Source organism: Mastigoproctus giganteus, chromosome 5 (assembly GCF_048544385.1).
Source record: "Mastigoproctus giganteus isolate SK-2022 chromosome 5, ASM4854438v1, whole genome shotgun sequence".
Taxonomy (NCBI): Eukaryota; Metazoa; Arthropoda; class Arachnida; order Uropygi; family Thelyphonidae; genus Mastigoproctus; species Mastigoproctus giganteus.
In genome coordinates, this window is record NC_143579.1 from 528,718 (window position 1) to 552,389 (window position 23,672).

The 23,672-nt window shown below is 42.0% G+C and overlaps 1 protein-coding gene across 1 annotated transcript in view; it reads left to right on the forward strand.

The window, feature by feature from the left end:
• The first annotated feature begins 298 nt into the window (after nucleotides 1-298).
• LOC150085119 (uncharacterized) overlaps nucleotides 299-23,672 on the forward strand; it is a 199,244-nt gene continuing 175,870 nt past the window's right edge. The window contains exon 1 of the mRNA XM_090373880.1: nucleotides 299-375. The gene's annotated coding sequence lies outside the window, so the exon portion shown is untranslated. The remainder of the gene's footprint in view (nucleotides 376-23,672) is intronic.

Consider the following 23,672-nt stretch of genomic DNA (forward strand, 5'->3'; position numbering starts at 1 on the left):
ATAACGAGTGCACGAATCGGCGAGGATTAATTATCGGAGGGGTAGTAGGAGGACGGGGAGGGAGGGAGAAGCCCCGCAAGTGTTTTCTTGAAATAAGGAACGAAACGGACAATCGCACTCAGAAGAGAAAGCTTTTTGTTCTCACAGCGCATGCCCGTGTACAAACACACACATTGTGGAGGGGGATGGGACGCGTGCACTTGCCCTCCCTTCCCGTAATCAAGCGGCTGTTTCCATGCCGATAGAAATCGTGTGACGCGCTACGATACGATGCGGCAACGACACAAACGCCGTGTCCACCCCCCGAGTCGGAAGTCGCCACGCAGATCGCCCTCCACGCAGCAGGACGGACTCACCGTCGGAGACGCCAAACAGGTAGGTGAAAGGTCGATGTTTCCGAATAATCCGGTTTCAGTATCCTCGGGGGCTCGTGCACTTCCCTCGCGACACCCCGAGGAGGACGAGTTGAAACGGCGCGAAAGTGTAGAAAAAAGAAAGAGACGGCAGCAGCGAAACCTTCCCCTCCAATCCCACAAAATGTAAATGCCCCCCCTTCTAACGCGGGTACTCTCCACCTTTGGAATCTACAAAAGTTTATTACAATTGCGAAGAGCGGCAACGTTGATTAAAAAGAAAATAGAACGAAGGAGCTAAAGAAGAAAAAGAAAGTGAGAAAGATTGAATGGAGATATTCGTACAAAAACAGTAGGAAGAGATTAAAAGACGTTAAAATAAAATCGTAGAAAAAGAGCAAATGTTGCCGAATACAAACTGAAAATGTGTTTCAACTGAATTTTTCTCTCTTTTGCCGAAGCAAAATCCTCGATATTCAAATCGATGACACGTCATACTTGATCACGGTTCGCCAACTGCGCAAATTTGGGCTCGAACCCAACCCGACCCGACCCGACCCTTTGCGTTTCTGTGGCGCGGTGGAGACTTCTTCCGCTTCACTGCCCAGCTTTTCACATTTCAGACACGAACTATTAATTGGGCCTCACGTAGCCCAGTGGTCATTCCTTGAGTAGACCGGGATTCAAACCCGTGGAAACTAAATACGATAAATATTTGTATTCAGGATTTATTGCAAACTCTACTGACTCGAGCATAATGTATATGTATAGTATCTTATTTAGGACGGCACCTGAACGAAAGTTCATCTCCGTCTTTGTACACTGTGATGGTTACAGAAAGCACTGTAACAGGCCAGAAATGTGTGTAACGTTATGTTCGTGCAGTGTGTGTGTTGTTGTGTTGTTTAGTTGTTTCTGGCCGTTTTGTCACCAGGCAGGCGATCACCTGGAAAGCCTGCCCAGTGTCCGTCTACACCACGGGGAGGTAGGCCACAACTGCGCAAGAACCATGGCCAACCTCAACAGTCACGTACTGAATGTCCAAAGAGGATTTGGAGCCATTCAAAAGAACCCCGCGCCAGCAAGCCGGCAACAGCGCGCGCACGCACACACACACACACACACACACACACACACACACACACACACACACACACACAATAGCATAAAGTAAAAAAAAAAAAAAAAAAAAAAAAAATAAAAATAAAATCTTTATCCATTTCTTGCCCACATCTGTATGCAGTGCTGCCCAAAGTGGTCCACAAAGAGAAAAGGTGTATTGTCAAACAGAAGTTGTAATGTCATTCAATCATGATCGGCAGGAACAAGTTCTAGATATAATTCTGAATTCTGTTAATCTGGAGTGGTGTCAGAAGTCTCTGGTAGATGACGGTATCACTGAGCAGAGGTTTAGTTGAAGAGAGTCTTGATAAAGGATGAGTCAGAGAAGTGCAGCATCTGTCAAAATCTTTGTGTGTTCTTGAAAGCCACAACAATTTTGTATATGACGTCATCAGGACGACGAGGCAGCGCACAGTTGTATTATGATTTATGATGCATTTTCAGTTTCATTTCTTGAATTAACATTGAGGTTGAGAGCCTTCCTGCGATTAAAAGCAGCATTGCAGAAGGTTTGAAGGGCCTGGAAATTGTTGACAGAAATGAGTATCTTCTCACCTCCGGGACACAAGTTTGGTACTGTTGCCTTAAGAGCCGATCTTAGATCATCGTAAATGGAGCATTCAAAAAGTACGTGAGGAGAGTCTTCCGGTAGCCCACATCGACAGGAGACTGTATTGGAAAGTCTGAATTGGTAGAGTTTTGCGTTAAGCGAGCCATGTCCAGTTAGTATGTAGGAGGTAAACAGTGAGGGTGAAAACCATTTTCTGGTGGATGATGCAAGTAGTGCAGTTACGTCGGGAACGAAGTTTTTGGTGATAGCTCCTTTTTCGGTAGAATTCCATCTATTCTGCCAGGTATTCACTAACAAATTCCAGCATCTGGTTCGCTCAGTTTTGGGATCAGTCTGAGGGTTAACAATGATTCCCTGAAATTCCACAGAAATGCCTTTGCGGATGTAAAAGCAAAGCCCTCTAAACACAACATGCAAGTCAAGTGGTATGGTGCCTGCAAGAGTCTGTAAAGCTGGAGTTGATACTGTTCGGCAAACGTGAAGTAGGCTGAGGAGAAAGCAACGTTGAATAGTGGATAACTTGGTTTGTACTGTTTTGAGTGCAGTACGTCTAAACCAAAGGCTGGCAGCGTAGGTTGTAATTGGGATTATGGCAGCATTGTAAAATAGATGTAGGGTTTTAGTGTTCAGTCCCCAGTCATGTCTGGTAATTTGGAGCAGCATCGCGGTAAAACTCTTAACTTTGACAGACAGATGTTGAATATGCTCAGTAAAGGAAAAGCGGTCGTCGATGATGACTCCTAAAAATTTGGTGCTTCGGACAAGTGGAAGTGATTTCTTGTCAAGTTTTACAACTGGTGGTCTGTGATAGTCTAATTTGTGTTTAAAAATCATGATCTTCGATTTTGTTGGGGATAATTTTAATTTGTTCTTAGAGGACCAGGACGATAGTTCAAAGAGTACTTTATTGGCATAGAGTTCTAATTCAGATCTTGAGTTTCCATTCACTAAAATGATAATGTCATCTGCATACGCAAGTTGTCGCACATTTTGAAATTCAGGAGTCCTAAGCAGCCAATCATCGAGAGCATAAACAGAAAATTTAATTTATTTATTTTTTTTATTTCGTAGTACTCGACCAATTGCGACGGACAATCTTTGATACCTCCATTCGTAACGCCAAGAACTTTGCGCCATTCCAACCTTCTTCTCAAGAGGGATTCGAGAGGAACTCATCGTGTTCGCTTCGGGATTCTGATTTTTTGGGTCAACGTGGCATCCTTAAATTGGAAAATATCAGTAAATGTGGTAACTGTACCAATTCGGTTAATCTTGTTCTCAGGGTCTAAAAACCTTCGACTCAGTTGTTTAGGGACTAACGACCTGCGGCTACTTTTCAGATTTACGTAATTTTCTTGAAATTCGTAGACAATAACGCATAATTTGTAATACATTTACTTAGATTAGCATTAGCATTAGTAGAGGCATTTGATGCAAGAAACCAAGCTTATATAGCATCAGCCAAAAAAAAAAAAAAAAAAAAACCCACACAGATCCTTCTCATTTCAGCCATCCACTCACTCCAAAGTTTGTCCATTTCTGCCTAGAATCTTTTAAGTAATCAATTTCTACAACAACAGATAGAAGTTTGTTCCTGCAATCAACAACCAGATGGCTAAAGGCAAACTTCCGCTCATCTATCCAACATCTGTCTTTCCTCAATTTGAATTCATGCCCTTTCAGGCACTATCAAATACGGACAATACCGAAAGGTCAAGGAATAACAAACGCATATCCCCGGAGCAATATGGCCTTAGTTGCTAATGCTCCTAAAAACCAAATAACAACAACAGCCGTCTCAGAACTGTTGTTGCTCAAACCATTCAAGACTTTGTACACCTCTATCAGATCCCCTCGCTGGTGCCTAGTCTCCAGACACTGTAATTTGCAAAACTTAAGCCTTTCTTCGTAAGAGCACCCCTTTGTTCCATTCACTAATCTTTCTCGTTCCAGCAGCTCTACATCCTTCTTGAAATGAGGCTTCCAGACCTGTATACAGTACTCTAGGTGTCGCCTGACCATTGCCTTATACAAGGGAATAATCACCTCCTTATCTCTGCTGGAAAAATTCCTGTATATTATTATTATTATTATTAAATCCGTTTATTATTATAGCAAATGATTGCTTTCACCTCTTTTACACAGCCGACCGGCTAGAAGGGTGTACAGAAATGCAAGAATGGCAATTTTTGCAAAGCAATATTTACAAATCACGTTTACCATATTTACAGCAGTGCGAATCATTTGCAGTATTATTTACAGAATGTAATTATCGAAACTTTAAAAGAGGAAATTATTCACAGTACCATTTAAAAGTATATGTCCAACAGTTATTTTATATTTTGGTCACTCCTTCCTATTTATAAAGTTCAAGTTCCTTCTTCTTTCTAGTTCAAGCTTCTTCTTCTTCATACTTCTATAGTTCAAGCAAGCTGTAAGCTTCAGAGAAGCTCTTCACTCTGTATTGCTTGCCTTCACAGTATTTCTCGGGATAGAGGATCTATTGACAATGTATTGAGAGGGGGACTGCGTTGTTCGGAAAGACAGCACAGGTTTGATAGTGTAGAATGCAACGGTAAGTAGGGATTGTCATTACTGCGTCCAGCACGTGGAGTAGCGATAACTCCGTGAAGACTGGGGGCGTCAATCACACCAGTTAGCATCTGAGACAGAAGAAGAATATTCCTGGATGCAATGTGAATTCTCCAGGGAGTGATTTTTAAGTTTGTTGTCATATAAAACAGCCCTGGGGTTAGATAGTGAATGCGCTGCCCGTGACTCTGTTCATCCAATCCATCGCATTACCCACTACTCGACTGCTAGGAATCTGTTTATGTACGAGGTCGGTGCAGAAGACCAGATTGGTGATGCCCACATGTGATCACAATAGGTTGTAGGCACCGCTGGACGTATCCTCCGACTACATCTACGTTCAGTAACCCCTTTCAGCTCTTGTCGAATTGCCCACATCGCCGAAAAAGTCTTAGTTTTCATGGTCGAAAAATGGTTTTGAAAAGTGAGGCCGGCCCTCGTCCCAAGTGAAGCCGAGGTCGGTGTGAGCCTTCACTTTCCTTATCTGCCCTCCGTTGCGATGTCATTTTCGATTTTCTTTTTTGTAAATGTGATTTGGGGTGATTTAGATATGTTTAGCTCCAGACCTATCTGCAGTAGATAGGTTACAAAGCTGTTGATCAGGACGGCGGCTCGCTGATTTATCAGATGGGTTTGTTCAGGGTCATTTGATTTTATATATAATTTGAGGTCATCTGCATGTGATAAGAAATCAGTGTACCTTGCGAGGAAAGGTTCAAGGGCCGCGGCGAACCATAAACCGGACAGGACACCTCCCTGCGGTACTCCCCGCGTTATAACACGCTCCTGTTTGAAGGATTTATGGCTGATGATGATGAGTTGTCTTGGTGTAAGGATAGGGTTGATGGCTTTTAGCAGGTTTCCTGTAATGCCAAAGTACTTTTCCAGAATGTAGATGAAAGCGAGAATTGAGAGGTTATCAATAGCAGATGAAATATCCAGGAAGATGACGTCCAGCTGAGATTTACTGTTGAGACCAGTTTCAATTTTAAGCAGAGTGTCTAGTAAGCTTGTATATGCAGATCTTTTGGGGATCACAGTATGCAGAGGTTTGGGTCTATGAGAGAGGCATTGGTCGATCAGTGCTGATAAGACAGTTTTCTCAAACACTTTTAATAGAGTGCAGCCCACCGAAATCGGTCTGAAGTCCTTAGGCTCCTTAGAGTTTCTACTTTTGGGTATGGGTTGTGCCCTGTAGTGATTTCATATTGTCGAGATTGATCCGGAATTTAATATCTGATTAAAGATTGACAGAAGGGGCTCCACAATGAAGGCACTGCATACTTTAACCATGAATAGAGGAAAACCGTCAGGACCAATTGTAGTTTTATTGGGAGGTCTATTGATGGTATTTATAAGGTGTTGCTTTGTTGGAGATATAGTTGAAAAGGGCTGCCTGGAGTGTGTGAGGAAATCGCCCAGTTTTGGGGTTTTTGGGTCTGATGGCACCTCGTTGAAAGTCAAAGATATCCATTCCCTAAATACCTTCTCTTCCATATGGAAATCTTTGTTGCATTTGGATGCAATATGTTTGGAGTGATTTATTCAGTTGAGTACCAGCTGCCGGATTGCATTTCTTTTGTATTTAAGGAAGGTTGCCCGCTCTTTCTTCTACATCTGGTAGTCAGCTGAGAATTGGAACTTTTTTCCATTTTCTGAAAGTTTTTTATTTCCTCTTGAATGCTTCTCTGACTTCAGCATTGAACCATGCATTGGATCTGTCAGATAATTTTATTTGCTTGGATGCTCCTTGGGTCCCAGTTTCAACTAGCTGGTTAGCAAGGCTAGATATTGCGATGTCAATTGGTTCTTGTGTAGATCCTTCCAATTTACTTCTGTGAGACGTGCCAAGATGATCTCTGGGTTAAGTACTTGATGGAGTATACTGTTTTGGTCAGCACTTCATTCCCGAAAACTTTGCCAGCGTTTGAGTCGTTAGTAACGTTGAACTGAAACGTGATGGGAGAGTGATCAGAAGGGAAGCTGACTGATCCAGTGTCTGGTTTCCCCTGGTAGGAGGTGTAGTTTGATAAACTAAGCCAAATGTACCAACAACTGCTCTGAGATCTTCAGTGGCTTCATATGTCTAAGCGTAGGCATGTTAAAATCGCCTGACCACTCGGCTACGTCAGACCTACGTTTTATGTGTTATGTTAATCATGATTAAATTACTTATTTTTAGATCACTTTAGTTTTTATATATAATGAAGGTAGGGGTATTGGGGGAAAGGTTGGCTGCTATCTCATTGGCAAAGTCCCATGAGCTTGCAGACCATCTGCACTGCTCTGAGAACTTCATATCTCCCTGCACAACCACCCCCAGGACCTTTTCATTCTCTACCACTGTCAGTGTAGTACCACAGAGTTGAGACGTTGCTCTGGGGTTGCTGTTTCCCATATGTAGTACTTTACATTTGTCAATGTTAAACTTCATTTGCCATCTCTCAGCCCATCTGCTCAACCTTACCAGATCCTGTTGCAGCAGCATAGTGTCAGTAGTGTCCTTGACAACCCTGCCAACCTTTGTATCATCTGCAAACTTGGACATTAAACTTTATATACCATCATCGATATCATTTATGAATACAGAAAACAATAATCGACCCAACACTGAGCCCTGAGGGACTCCACTAATAACATTACTCCACGACGAGCAGTGTCCATTCATTACCACTCTGCCTTCTCCCCCTCAACCACCCCTTTATCCATAGCAGCAATTTGCCTCCAATGCCACACTGCTCCAATTTGTGTAGCAGTCTCCCATGTGCAACAGTATCAAAAGCCTTTCTAAGATCCAAGTATATAATATCAAAGTTATTCCCTGCATCCAGTTCCTTTGTGACTGCATCATAGTATCCAATCAAATTGGTCAGGCAAGACTTCCCCTTAACAAAACCATGCCGTGTCCGAGCTATAGCTGAAGTCTTGTTTAAATGATCCTGCAGTGCTTCTTTAATTAGTGCCTCCATTAATTTTTCTGGAACAGAAGTTAAACTCACAGGTCTATAATTACTTGTGTCAGCCTTTGATCCTCTTTTGTGAATTGGGGTCACATTTGTACATTTCCAGTCTATGGGTACCTCCCCTGAGTCCAAGGAAGCTCTCATAATTATGGCTAAGGGTTTGCTTACTTACTCTGCTGCCTCCTTTAATATAACTGGATAGATCCCATCCACCCCGGGTGCCTTTCTTGTGTTTATCTTCAACAATTTCTCCTCCACTTTACTCTCAGTTATTTCAAGATTCTGTAGCTGACTGCTAGAGTTCAATACACCTCTGGCATTCCGCTCGCTGAATAACTCCTCATGTGTGAATGTCGATGCAAAATATTCATTTAGTTTGTTAGCTACCTGAGCAGGATCATCAACACTTGACCCATCAATATCAAGTGGACCAATCTGATTCATCCCCTTCCTTCTAGAGTTTGCATAAGTAAAGAACTCTTTGCTGTTTTTCTTTGCATCCCTTGCCAAGATTTCTCGTAATCTGCCTTCGCCTGCCTAACCTCCTTTGTAACTTGGTTGCATATCAACTTGTATCTATCATAGGCTTCTGTGTCATGTGTTAATTTGTATGTATCCCATGCATTTTTCTTCTCTGCCATATGCCTCATTAGTTCATCTGACATCCATTTTGGCCTAAACCTTGTAGAATATTTCTTAGTTGGTATGTAAAGCCTAGTAGGTTCCAAGATAAGTTCTTTGAATGCTTTCCATTTTGAATTTGCTGTTGGTAACATCATCAGTTGGTCCCACTGTATAGAATTTAAATACTGTCTCAGTCCATCGTAGTCGCCTTTACGAAAGCAATACCCCTTCCCTTTACCCCTAATGGTAGTTACCTCTTTGAGTAGATCCCACTTCAGCACACTGTGATCAGTGCCACCTAGTGGTTCATTTATCTGCAGATTCTTAATGCATGAAGAATCACTGCTGATAATCAAATCAAGAGTATTACTCCATCTAGTTGCCTCCCGAACATGCTGATGTAGAAAACAATCATCCAATAAATCCACAAAAGCCCTGCTAGTGTGTGAGTATCCAGCCCCCAAATTCCAGTCAATATCTGGGAAATTAAAATCCCCCATTATAAGACTCTCTGATTTACTGGCCCACTCTATTTCCCTGTACAGTTCCTTATTATACTCATCAGAGTCATTAGGCCTATAGCACACTCCTACTCTCAATTTTGATCTCCCAATGCTTATGTCACACCAAACTGACTCCACACTGCACTGTCCAGCGATGTCGACTGGCTTCACTTCCTTGGTTTTTATGTGTTTCTTAACTAATAGCATAACCCCTTCCTATCCTGTCTATCCTTTCTGTAGAAAATAGCATAACCCCTTCCCCCTTCCTATCCTTTCTGTAGACGTTGTACTCCCCAAATTGCAGTTCTGCATCCCTTATATATGCCGTAGCCTAGTGGTCAGGCGCGCGGGTGCATAAGTACACGTGCCTTGAATGACCGGGGTTCAAGCCCGTGACTGCTGAATACGGTGCTGTTTCTTGTATTCTGTGTATCTTGTAAACTCCCCTGACCGTTTGGTCGTCCCGGAGTATAAACAGAAATTTTTTTTTTTTTTTTATATCTGTGTGACACCACGTCTCTGATATCCCAACAATATCTGCCTTCGATGTTTTGAGCAATACCTCAAATTCATCAAATTTATTTACTAAACTCCTAGCATTGGTGTACACGCAAGTATACCTGCACCTGTTTCTATTCTTAGCTACCCTAACACAACCCATGTGTTTACTTGTACCGCAATGGCTCCCAGCAGTCTCTGAAATACCATGCATCTTGTTTTTCAGGCTTCTGCTCATTCTAATAGAAGCAGTGCAAGAATCTCTTTCACCTCTGCCAGTGGCTACTGTCAATCTATTGGTCTTTGTCTCCCCCCAAGCTAGCAGTTTTCCGACCCTCCTAACACTGCCTCGATAGCATCAGCAAATATTCTTGCACCCTTTCTATTTAAGTGTATCCCATCCCTATAGAAGCAATCTCTCCTGTTAACAAGTAGAGTCCAGGCTGAAAAAAAGTCTACCCCTTGAGCCTTGCACAATCTTTCCAGGGCCGAATTGATTGACAGGGCTCTCATCATATACTCCCTCCTATCGTGTCTGGGCAGAATTGCAGACACTTTCAAATTCAACCCTAATTCTCGGCTTTTGTTCAACAGTGACCTGTACTTGTTAAGTAATTCTGCCGGTCTCCTACTCTTAATATCATTAGGGCCAAATATTATGTGGTACTTAATACATGTATTAAGGACTAGGTAAGAATTACAAAAATTGGGCTTCTTTTGGGCTCACCTCTGAAGTGTTATGTCTATTAAACTATTAGTTACAGAAATATAAAAAAAAAATTCTGTTTATACTGTGGCACGACAACCCAGTCAATAGAGTTAACAATAAATTGTCGATAGAAATATTTATCGTATTTATTGATGGAAATTATCAAACAATCGTAAAAATATTAATTAGATTACGTTTTTCAGCAATTCTAATCAGAAATTATTCTGAAATTTCATTATTTTTCTGAAGGTTGAGTTGAAATGTAAAATATTAAAAAATCAAAGGAAGTGCACCCAGTTAATATAGATGAACAGTGCTCTGTTGAGTCAGTTTGGTGCGAGATAAGCACTGCGAAAGGAAAAATAAGGGTAGGAGTGTGTTATAGGCCTAATGACTTGAATGAGTACAATGAACAATTGTACAGAGAAATAGAGTGGGCCAGTAAATCTGAATGTCTTATAATGGGGGATTTTAACTTCCCAGATATTGACTGGAACTTGTGGGTTGGTCACTCACACACCAGTCAGACTTTTGTGGATTTATTGGATGATTGTTTTCTGCAGCAGCATGTTCGAGAGGCAACCAGAGAAAGTAACACTCTTGATCTGGTTACCAGCAGTGATCATTCGTGTATTAGGAATTTGCAGATAAAGGAACCACTAGGTGGCAGTGATCACAGTGTGCTGAAGTGGGATTTACTCAAAGAGGTAACTACCGTCAGGGGTAAAGGAAAGGGTTTTTGCTTCCGTAAAGGGGAGTACAGTGGTCTCAGACAGTTTTTAAATTCTGTACAGTGGGATCAACTGATGATGTTACAAACAGTAAATTCTAAGTGGGAAGCATTCAAGGAATTAATCGTGGAAGCTACTAGACTTTATATACCGATTAAGAAATATCGTTCAAGGTTTAGGCCTAAATGGTTATTTAATGAACTAATGAAACTGGTAACAGAGAAGAAAATGCATGGGATGCATATAAATTATCAGGTGACGCAGAAGCCTGTAGCAGATATAAGCTAGTCTGTAATCAGGTCACAAAGGAGGTTCGGCAGGCGAATGCAGATTACGAGAAATCTTTGGCAAAGGATGCTAAGAAAAACAGCAAGGATTTCTTTACTTATATAAACTCTAAAAGGAAGGGGATGAATATGATTGGTCCACTTGACATCGATGGTTCGACTGTTGATGATCCTGCTCAGATAGCAAACAAACTGAATGAGTATTTTGCATCTACATTCACACGTGAGGAATTATTACAGTTTGAAAATGGAAGAAGGTTATCAAATTGTAGCAGTGTGCTTAATGATTTTGTAATAACTGAGAGCAAAGTAGAGGAGAAATTGTTGAAGTTAAACATAAGAAAGGCACCTGGGGTGGATGGGATCTATCCAGTTATTTTAAAGGAGGCGGCAAAGCAACTAAGCAAACCCTTAGCCATAATTATGAGAGCATCCTTGGACTCAGGGGAGGTTCCCACGGACTGGAGATGTGCAAATGTGTCCCCAATTCACAAAGGTGGATCGAAGGGTGACACGAGTAATTACAGACCAGTTAGTTTAACTTCTGTTCCGGGTAAAATAATGGAGTCACTGGTTAAAGATGCATTGCAGGATCATCTAGACAAGACTGCAGCAATAATTCAAACACAGCATGGGTTTGTTAAGGGAAAGTCTTGTCTGACAAATTTGATTGGTTATTATGATGTGGTCACAAAGGAACTGGATGCGAAAAATAATTTTGATATCATATACTTGGATTTCAGGAAAGCTTTTGACACTGTTGCGCATGGAAGACTACTGTACAAATTGGAGCAGAATGGTATTAAGGGTAAGTTGCTACAATGGATAAAAGGATGGTTAAGTGGGAGAAGACAGAGGGTGGTAATCAATGGGTGCTGCTCTTCATGGACTAATGTTATTAGTGGAGTCCCACAGGGTTCGGTGTTGGGTCCACTGTTGTTTTGTGTATTTATCAATGATATTGATGAAGGTATATCAGGCTTAATGTCGAAGTTTGCAGATGACACAAAGGTTGGCAGGGTTGTTAATGACAGTAATGGCAGTGTGCTACTGCAACAGGATCTAGATAATTTGGGCAGATGGGCTAAGAAGTGGCAACTGAAGTTCAACCTTGACAAATGCAAAGTACTGCATATGGGTAGAAGTAACCCCAGAGAAACGTATCAACTGTGTGGTACTACACTAACAGTGGTAGAAAATGAAAAAGGACTTGGGAGTAATTGTGCAGTGAGATATGAAGTAGTCTGGGCAATGCAGACAGGCTGCTAGGGCAGGTCATGGGGTTTTGTCAATGATATATAGGAATTTTGCTAGCAGGGAAAAGGAGGTGATTGTCCCTCTGTATAAGGCAATGGTCAGGCCACGCCTTGAGTACTGCGTACAGGTCTGGAGGCCTCATTTTAGGAAGGATGTAGATTTGCTTGAGCGTGTACAGAGAAGAGCAACACGATTGGTGAGGGGAATGAAGGGATTCTCTTACCAAGAGAGGCTTAAGTTCTGCAAATTGCAGTGGCTGGAGACTAGGCACCTGCGCGGTGATCTGATTGAGGTCTATAAGGCCTTGAATGGATTGAGCACGCTGAATTCTGATGGGATCCTCCCACTTGTTCAGAATACGAACCTACGGGGACATAAGTTCAAATTAAGAAAGGACAGATGTAGAATAGATGTGCGGAAATTTGCCTTTAGCCAGCGGGTGGTTAATTGCTGGAACAAACTTCCATCTGTCGTTGTGGAAGTTGATAGGTTAAATAAATTTAAGGAGGAACTGGACAGGCATTTGGAGGGAATGGCGTGATGATTTTTTTTTTTTTTTTTTGGCTGATGCTGCATAAGCTCCTACACTTGCTTTCTTGCATCATGTGCCACTACTACTACTACTACTACTACTACTACTACTACTACGTTAAATTTTTAATGCGACTTATGATTAGTTTGCAGATATTAACTCCTTATGTGTTTAGGTTGTTGCATGTTTCAGATGAGTTCTACGGGTAAGCATGTTCAGGTTTAATTTTGGTTTTACAAAAAATGTCAACCCCTATGTAAAACCAAAAATGACAGTTTGACCTTAATGTAGGGAAAACATTTGGGGTCTAGTTTCACCACTGTGGCTACTCGTTAAGGAACAAGAATCGACTTACAACACAGCTTCTTCACAGAGACCTAGGTAGACTTCAGGAATGGTCAGAAAAATGACAGCTATGCCATTTTTCTTAAAGAAGCACTGCAGGATCATTTAGACAAGACTTCAGTTATAGCTCGGACACAGCATGGCTTTGTTAAGGGGAAGTCTTGTCTGACCAATTTGATTGGATACTATGATGCAGTCACAAAAGAACTGGATGCAGGGAATAACTTTGATATTATATACTTGGATCTTAGAAAGGCTTTTGATACTGTTGCACATGGAAGACTGGCACACAAATTGGAGCAGTGTGACATTGGAGGCAAATTGCTGCTATGGATAAAGGGGTGGTTGAGGGGGAGAAGACAGAGAGTGGTAATCAATGGACACTGCTCGTTGGACTAATGTTATTAGTGGAGTCCCTCAGGGCTCAGTGTTGGGTCCATTATTGTTTTCTGTATTTATAAATGATATTGATGATGGTATATCAAGCTTAATGTGCAAGTTTGCAGACGATACAAAGGTGCCAGGATTGTCAAGGACACTACTGACACTATGCTGTTGCAACAGGATCTGGAAAGGTTGAGCAGATGGCAAATGAAGTTTAACATTGACAAATGTAAAGTACTACACATGGGAAACAGCAACCCCAGAGCAACATATCAACTCTGTGGTACTACACTGACAGTGGTAGAGAATGAAAGGGACTTGGGGGTGGTTGTGCAGGCAGATATGAGGTTCTCTGAGCAGTGCAGACGGGCTGCAAGAGTAGCTCATGGAGTATTGTCAATGATATACAGGAACTTTTCCAGCAGGGATAAGGAGGTGATTATTCCATTGTATAAGGCAATGGTCAGGCCACACCTAGAGTACTGTATACAGGTCTGGAGGCCTCATTTCAAGAAGGATGTAGAGCTGCTGGAACGAGTACAGAGAAGGGCAACAAGATTAGTGAATGGAACAAAGGGGTGCTCTTACGAAGAAAGGCTTAAGTTTTGCAAATTACAGTGTCTGGAGACTAGGCACCAGCGAGGTGATCTGATAGAGTTGTATAAAGCCTTGAATGGTTTAAGCATGCTCAATGCTGATGGGATTCTCCCTCTAGCTCAGAAAAATCACCTGAGAGGGCATAAATTCAAATTGAGGAAGGACAATTATAGGATAGACGTGCGGAAATTTGCCTTTAGCCAGCGGGTGGTTGGTTGGTGGAACAGACTGACATCCCTTGTGGTGGAGGTTGATAGCCTAAATAAGTTTAAGGCTCAGCTGGACAGGTATTTTGAACGAACAGAGGGGTGAAGTGGAAGTGGGTTTTTTTTTTTTTTTTTTTTTTTTTTTTGGCTGATGCTGCATAAGCTTGCTTTCTTGCATCAAATGCCTGTACTAATGCTAATGCCATTTTTCTATCCAACAAAGTGTAAGGTATTACACTTGGGAAACAGTAATCCCAAAATAACGTATTCACTTGGTGGAGTTCAACTAAACCCAGTACTGGAGGAAAGGGACTTGGGTGTTACGATACGGTCAGACATGAAATTCTCTGAGCATTGTAAACAGGTCGCAAGGAAGGCCCATGGTGTCCTATCGATGATCTATGGAAGTTTTGCAAGTAGAGATAGGGACGTGATAATCCCATTATATAAGGCTTATGTTAGACCACACTTGGAATACTGTATTCAAGTATGGAGACCGCACCTAAAGAAAGACATCGAGCTTCTTGAAAGGGTGCAAAGACGCCTGGTGAGATCGGCAAAAGGGCGTCCTTATGAAGAAAGACCTCGAATATGCGGGTTGCAGAGTTTGGACACCTTAGAGGAAATTTGATTGAGGTGTTTAAGGCTCTGAGCAGCATTAGTAAAATTAATGAGGACAAAATTTTTACGGTTATAAATGATTGTAGAAGAAGGGGCCGTAGATTCAAATTAAATATTTAGACTGGATTGCAGGAAGTTTTATTTTAGCCAGCAAGTTATAAATTACTGGAATAAGTTGCCTTAATGGGTGGTAGAGGCCGACAGTTTGGGGAAATTCAAAGGTCATCGGGATAGTACTTTCGGGTCAGGGAAGCGCATGGGATGGTAGGTTTAATTTCCTTTTCTTTTATTAATTATTAGGGTTTTTTTTTTGTTTTTTGGCTGGTGCAGCATAAGCCATAGGCTCTCTTGCACCATGCGGCTAATACTAATACATACAGGAGTGGAAATACCGTTCCCCAATTTCAGGGTTGGTGTTACTGTCACCACATTTCTGTTAACTCTGTTATGTCAGCATCAGTTGTCTAAACCAGGAATTCGAATCCATCCGTTTTTTGGAAACCCTCCTGATATTACTGTAGATACAATTGACACTAAGTAATCTTCTATTGTTTGCAACCCTGACACACCCCTTGAAGTTAATTAGGTTTCCATCCCAACTTTTATCTTTCCTCTCATTTGAAACATTACCCATAGAATACGTTATCGGCAGCTGTTATGGCAGCAAAGAAGAATTCTTGAGGTGAATGCGAGCGTTCCTTTAATATTATCGGATAAACGCGGATGTATATTATCATTCTCCCTCTAACTAGCAGTTTTGCTGAACTGTTAAGGTATCCTCAGTGATACTGGCAAAATCCTTGCATTATCTTTGTTCAAATGAATACCATCTGTTCTAAACAGATTCCTTCTACCTAATGCGGTCAACGCTGATAGAACTTCTGTTCCCTCCCAGAACCTTGCAGATTTCCTCGAGTCTCGAGTTAATCCGCAAGGTTCCTTCGGATTTGGTGACTCCCGATTTCTAGTCAGTCACAATTGCAAAGGACCAGACTCTGCCATAGGTCGCTGTCCCACATAAATTGCACCTTCCAGTGGACCGTTGCGTATCAGAGAGATTTAAGTTGTATTGGTTCCAGTGATTTGAGCTGTAACTTGAGGCAATGAATTCAACCATAAAAATAGCAATCGTTATATTTGACTCTACAAATTTTTAAGGGATTACAATTTCGTAAAAACATATACTTTCTCTGCAATTGTCTGAAGGATCCACACTCCAGGAAAAAGACTAAATTTCGCTATACCAACTCGAATAACACAGGCTCATTCAGGTCTAGCAACTCGATACCATAATATCATTAATGAACATACCCAATCCACTGATATCTTATTGTCATTTGCAACTCGATTACTACAACGATAGTGGTCAGTCACCCCGCCCAATCTTCTAGTTCATGCTCATAGATATCTGCTATTAGTCAATGTATCTCCATCAGTGTATTCCGAATCTGTGGTCTTGTCTTACAGTTCTCCCACGTCTTGACCCAGAAGAACAAAAAGCCCAGTTTCTCTAATCCTATTGGGGATCTCCTTCCTCTGGCATACTCAACAACCTTCCTATTAACCAAAGGGATTTTGGATCGATATTGAGATTCCTTCCTCACCAATCTCAATGTCAGGAGAGCCTTCCGAATAACTCGCCCCGTGCTTTTCTTCCTCCGATCTCTCTCTCTGAACAAAACTCGGAGAACTCCCCCTTTTCAGTACTCTTTTTCTTTTAAAGTCCAGAATCTCGCAATGCACATTTAGAACTGCTTGATAATTCGAAATTCTTCTACTAGTAACTTAAGGAAAAAAAAAACAAAAAACCATTCAACCGTTAGAAACCGTATTAGACCGCGATCCCCCCTTTAACGTAGCAATAAACTTAATTGTCCGAATTTATTTCGCCCGCCCTCTTCTCATCAAGCACTCGGTGGGATGTTAAAGGTCATTCCGTAGAACGGAATTTCTTCGAGCTTTGTGTTTCACGTGCGGTACTCCGTTAGAAGGTCTTTTAATAAGCATTTGCGGGTTTCTTCTTTCCACTAATTTTATTTCCCTGTTCCCTTACCGTACGACCCCTTTCCTCCTTGTTTTTTTTTTATACCTGAAATATAATTTCTGAGTCTTACGGAAGAACAGCTCAAAATCCAGATAAGTGGGTTCGCCCCGTTTGTGACTATTTGAACTGGCGCGTTTTAACAAATACCCCGAGCTTCTTTATTTTGTTGGGGGATTCGAAGTAGTATTACTAAACCGGCAATCTTAATTAATCCGTAAATATCGAGGTCGATCCTTCCGTTGCCTTTTCTGCACCCCCTTCGGCCGGCCGAGTGACGGACCAGGGGGAAGCGAACCCTCGCTGAAACGAAAAGATTTTTGTAAGAAATCTCCCGTCCAGCGACAAGCGAACCTCGCTGGGGACTTTCCGACAGAGGGTGTGGGGAACATCCCCTTGTTTTCCCTTCTGTACACGCAGCGAACCCCGATGACGCTGCCGTCCGTGTCAAGGACTAAAGAACAACAACAACAACAACGACATTAAGGCGTTTTCTTGCCCCAGAAAGGATTATACTCGGGGCACAGGAAGGAAATCCTCAAGAACTGCTACCAGATAATGAACTTATAATACTCACCTGCTGCTGGACGTGGCAGGCTTTTTTTGTTTTTTTTTTTAACCTGCCTATTTGTATATGACAAAGACTTTTTGTCTTCACGCAATCATATATTTTGGATATTATGTATATTTAATCCTGTAGAAGGCTCGGGTCGAGACTTCTACAGGATTAAATATACAATTTTTCAATCGTTCAATTTTTCTTGTTTATTGTACATTGTGTTCCTCGCACCTTAGTCTGTAAATATCCACACCCTTCTGGCACAGAGCCGTCCCGGGATGACCGAAGGTTTCTTGCGAAATAAACTGATTTTAATAATAATAATTGAGTCAGTCAGTGTCAGGCGTAGGTTTTTCCCCAGAAAAAACGTGGGGTTTTTCGTCCAGCAAACAGACAAATGGAGCAGAGAACACCCGCAATTAAGAGACACAAAAAGACCAGCACGGCAGATGAATTTAGTTATTGGGGTGGCCTCAATATAATAGTTTGGTTTGTTTGTACTCGGGGCATTTATTTTTCGATGGTGGGTCCCTCTTCCTCTTAGACTCCATCAAAAATTCCTCCTTTTGCTTAAACCGCGTGTTTCGGGGAAGAATTTTTGTCGCCATATCCTTTCGCAGACATTCCAACAAAAGGGCATGCAACCGTGCACGTGACGTTCAATAGGAACGGCTGGTTAAGTGGAACCGTCACTGAAAGAGTTCAGCCGTCTTCTTGCGGCACAACGGACCATCCCCGTAAGTCGGCAGTGCTCGGTTCAGATTTTATGCCGCAGTGGTCACGAATCTGTCTCTCACTTTCTATCGCTCTCAAAAGAGGCAGAAGAGGAAATTTATTTACTTTCGGACCTTAAATTTGATGGATCAACGGAAGGAATGGTGAACCGACGAAGCCGACTGGGTGTTCCGTGGGGGGCGTTCACTTCACTGGGTTTTTCAACCCCGCAACCATTGTGTTCCTCGTTATGTCGCCTATTTCGTCTAAAACATTTCTGTCTCGATCCCTTCTGTTTAACTAAGATTTCTTGGGAATATTGCCACCTTCTGGCTTCGTGCCATCGCCAAGACCGCATCCGTCCGCCCTGTGTCGATCCTTCGACAGCCAACGACCGCTTATCAAACGTGACAGCGAAACTCTCTGAACGAAGAGCGCCCCCCCACGAATTATTTTTAGGCTTCCTTCGCCGACAGCACGCTACGGAGATAATCGAAGAGGGTGGACGTAACTCATGCGGATACGGATCTCTGCGCGAGGCATTTTGCGATGTAAACCACCCGGATCGATCGGGAAAAGTAAAGGCGTAGCGGGGTGGACGAACCATTGTCCGTACACCCCGCGTTTGTGTTTTGCAAGAATCGATCAATCCGTCCGCAACCGACCCCAATTAAGTTTCCTCGAAACAGAAGTTACCGAAGTTGAACGTGCCGATAGCAACGCCCAGATGAATGGAGAACAAACTGAGATCGTTCAATTTTTCTGGGGAATTCTAATGGGCCGAATCCCCCCCACTCGATGGACTCGGGCATCGTTCCAACAGAATGTACCGTGACAACAACCCCAATAAAAGGAAGCATTCGCGCAATTTACGGCAGTCGAGTGTTTTCTTCCAGGATGTAAAAACAGTCGCATATCGTCGCGTGCATAAGGAGTTCACTCGTTCAGGAGCGGGGCGAAAGCTGATTATTTACGTAATCATCGAAAAGTAGAGGAGTCCCAGTGACGATCCGTAGTTGGCTCGAATCCAAATTTCCAGGTTGGTTTCCTGCCGATACCAAAGCTCGCAACAGTTGCGAAGAGTTATTAATCGGTCCAAAGTAGACTCGGAACGGACTAAGAGAAGAAAATTCGCCTCTTGTCCAAATGGTAATAATAATATTGTTTATTGAGTTGAATGGTATGCAATTGTGATTCCATTTGCGGTTCCACAGGAATCGTTCAAAACATTAACTACACGAGTGACCAAGCACAGAAACACGAAGTTCAGCTACAAAATGGGCATCGCAAACAAAATAAGAGAATACAAAAATAATCGTAATCAAAACACGCTAGACTGCAAATTAGGCGCGCATAAAATGACATCAGCATACTCGGGCCGGAACTTGCACTCCCGTCCTTTGCATACAGTAAGATAATCGTCCAAGATGTCATCTCGATATGATTTGTTAATACACCATAGGTCAATGTCTATGTTAAATTATAAATAAATAAACTTTCTGTTTATACTCCAGGACAACCAAACGGTCACAGGAGTTCACAAGATAGACAGAAAACGAGAAACAGCACCGTATTCAGCAGTCACGGGCTTGCGCCCCGGTCACTCCAGGCACGTGTACTTATGCACCCGAGCGCCTTATCACTGGGCTACGGCGGCCCCCTTTAAGTGTCTAGAGTCGCATGGACATGTGTTTATGTAATAAGGGGCGGCTCCTAGAACGTTAGTTCAACTTCGCGTCGTATCTCTGTGAAGAACAGTATCACTACAAATGGGCCAGATGTGTGTGTGTGTGTGTGACGTAGTGTGGGGGGGGGATTTAAGAGATTATATATATTATTTTGCTTTATATCCTTTAGTTTAGTTCCCCTATTTAAATATATATCCCCTTTAAAATAACTCCCCACTTGCGTATCTGACTATTACTTCACAGAAAATTCTAAGTTCAAGGGGAAAAGCTCTTAGGGGTGTTTAATTCCCTTGGAAAGGCTTGTGCTCAGAACAACAAAAGACACACACAAATGTTGTATATCAAAAAATCATTTTATTACAGATATGAGCATATTGAAACCAAAATAATTGAATTCATACATAAGACAACATGATTTGGTCTCATTTAATGTGCATAATCACACATAAATTAAAATCATTACTAGCTGATATCAACCCTTCCTTTCTAGATATATTTTATCCTGCATCAATTAAATACCATTTGTGAAAATTATCAATTCCATTCTATTCCTTTTCTACATATATTTAGTATTAGCATTAGCATTAGCATTAGAAGAGGCATATGATGCAAGAAAGCAAGCTTATTCAGCATCAGCCAAAAAAAAAAAAAAAACCCACTCCCATTTCACCCCTCCGTTCGTTCGAAACACCTGTCCAGTTGAGCTTTAAATTTGTTTAGGCTATCAACTTCAACAACAAGTGATGGAAGTCGGTTCCACCAACCAACCACCCGCTGGCCAAAGGCAAATTTCCGCACATCTATCCGACATCCGTCCTTCCTCAATTTGAATTTATGCCCTCTCAGGTGATTTTTCTGAGCTAGAGGAAGAATCCCATTGGCATTGAGCATGCTCAAACCATTCAAAGCCTTATACACCTCTATCAGATCACCTCGCCGGTGCCTAGTCTCCAAACTCTTTAATTTGCAAAACTTAAGCCTTTCTTCGTAAGAGCAACCCTTAGTTCCATTTACTAATCTTGTTGCCCTTCTCTGTACCCGTTCCAGCAGCTCTACATCCTTCTTGAAATGAGGCCTCCAGACCTGTATACAGTACTCAAGATGTGGCCTTACCATTACCTTATACAAGGGAATAATCACCTCCTTATCCCTGCTAGAAAAATTCCTGTATATCATTGACAAGACACCATGAGCTACTCTTGCAGCTCGTCTGCACTGCTCAGAGAACTTCATATCTGCCTGCACAATTACCCCCAGGTCCTTTTCATTCTCCACCACTGTCAGTGTAGTACCGCAGAGTTGATACGTTGCTCTGGGGTTACTGTTTCCCATATGTAGTACTTTACATTTGTCAATGTTAAACTTCATTTGCCACCTCTCAGCCCATCTGTTCAACCTTTCCAGATCCTGTTGCAGCAGCATAGCGTCAGTATTGTCCTTAACGACCCTGCCAACCTTTGTATCATCTGCAAACTTGGACATTAAACTTGATATCCCATCATCAATATCATTCATAAACACCGAAAACAACAACGGACCCAACACTGAACCTTGAGGAACTCCACTAATAACATTAGTCCACGTTGAGCAGTGTCCATTGATTACCACTCTCTGTCTTCTGCCACTCAACCATCCCCTTATCCATAGCAGCAATTTGCCTCCAATGCCACACTGCTCCAATTTGTGCAGCAGTCTTCCATGTGCAACAGTATCAAAAGCCTTTCTAAGATCCAAATATATAATATCAAAGTTATTCCCTGCATCCAGTTCTTTTGTGACTGCTTCATAGTATCCAATCAAATTGGTCAGGCAAGACCTGCCCTTAACAAAACCATGCTGCGTCTGAGCTATAACTGAATTCTTGTCTAGATGATCCTGCAGTGCTTCTTTAACCAGTGCCTCCATTAATTTACCTGGAACAGAAGTTAAACTAACAGGTCTATTATTACTTGTGTCAGCCTTTGATCCTCCTTTGTGAATTGGGGTTACATTTGCACATCTCCAGTCCATGGGTACCTCCCCTGAGTCCAAAGAAGCTCTCATAATTATGGCTAGGGGTTTGCATACTTCCTTTGCTGCCTCCTTTAATATAACTGGATAGATCCCATCCACCCCAGGTGCCTTTTTTATGTTTATCCTCAACAATCTCTCCTCCACTTTCCTCTCAGTTATTACAAAATCATCCAGCTCACTGCCAATGTTTACTTTACCTACATCATTCTCCTTCCTGAATAACTCCTCATGCGTGAATGTAGATGCAAAATACTCGTTTAGATTGTTAGCCACCTGAGCAGGATCCTCAACTGTTGAACCATCAATATCCAGTGGACCAATCTGATTCATCCCTTTCCTTTTCGAGTTCAAGTATGTAAAGAACTCTTTTCTGTTTTTCTTTGCATCCTTTGCCAAGGATTTTTCGTAGTCTGCCTTTGCCTGCTAACCTCCTTTGTGACTTGGTTATAGATCAACTTGTATCTATCATATGCTTCTGTGTCACGTGTTAATTTGTATGTATGCCATGCATTTTTCTTCTCTGCCACATGTCTCATTAGTTCATCTGACATCCATTTTGGCCTAAACCTTGAACAATATTGCTTAGTTGGTATGTAAAGCCTGGTAGCCTCCAAGATTAGTTCCTTGAATGCTTCCCATTTTGAGTTTGCTGTTGGTAACATCATCAGTTGGTCCCACTATATAGAATTTAAATACTGTCTCAGACCATCATAGTCGCCTTTACGAAAACAAAAACCCTTCCCTTTACCTCTGATGGTAGTTACCTCCTTGAGTAAATCCCACTTCAACACACTGTGATCACTGCCACCTAGTGGTTCATTTACCTGCAGATTCTTAATGCATGAAGAATCACTACTGATAATCAGATCAAGAGTATTGCTCCCTCTTGTTGCCTCACGAACATGCTGATGTAGAAAACAATCATCCAATAAATCCACAAAAGCCTTGCTAGTGTGCGAGTGACCAACCCACAAATTCCAAACAATATCTGGGAAATTAAAATCCCCCATTATAAGGCTCTCTGATTTACTGGCCCACTCTATTTCCCTGTACAATATTTATTATACTCATCAGAGTCATTAGGCCTATAGCACACTCCTACTCTCAATTTTGATCTCCCAATGCTTATGTCACACCAAACTGACTCGACACTGCCCTGTCCATCGATGTCGACTGGCTTCACTTCCTTGGACTTTATGTGTTTCTTAATTAATAGCATAACCCCTCCTCCCTTCCTATCCTGTCTGTCCTTTCTGTAGACGTTGTACTCCCCAAATTGCAGTTCTGCATCCCTTATATCTGTGTGACACCACGTCTGTGATATCCCAACAATAACTGCCTTTGATGTTTTGAGCAATACCTCAAATTCATCAAATTTATTTACTAAACTCCTAGCATTGGTGTACACGCAAGTATACCTGCACCTGTTTCTATTTTTAGCTACCCTAACACAACCCATGTGTTTACTTGTACCGCAATGGCTCCCAGCAGTCTCTGAAATACCATGCATCTTGTTTTTCAGACTTCTGCTCTTTTCAATAGAAGCAGTGCAAGAATCACTTCCACCTCTGCCACTGGCTACTGTTAATCTATTAGTCCTTGTATCCCCCCCAACTAGCAGTTTTCCGACCCACCTAACACTGCCTCGACAGCATCAGCAAAAATTCTTGCACCCTTTCTATTTAAGTGTATCCCATCCCTGTAGAAGCAATCTCTCCTGTTAACAAGTACAGTCCAGGCTGAAAAAAATTCTACCCCTTGA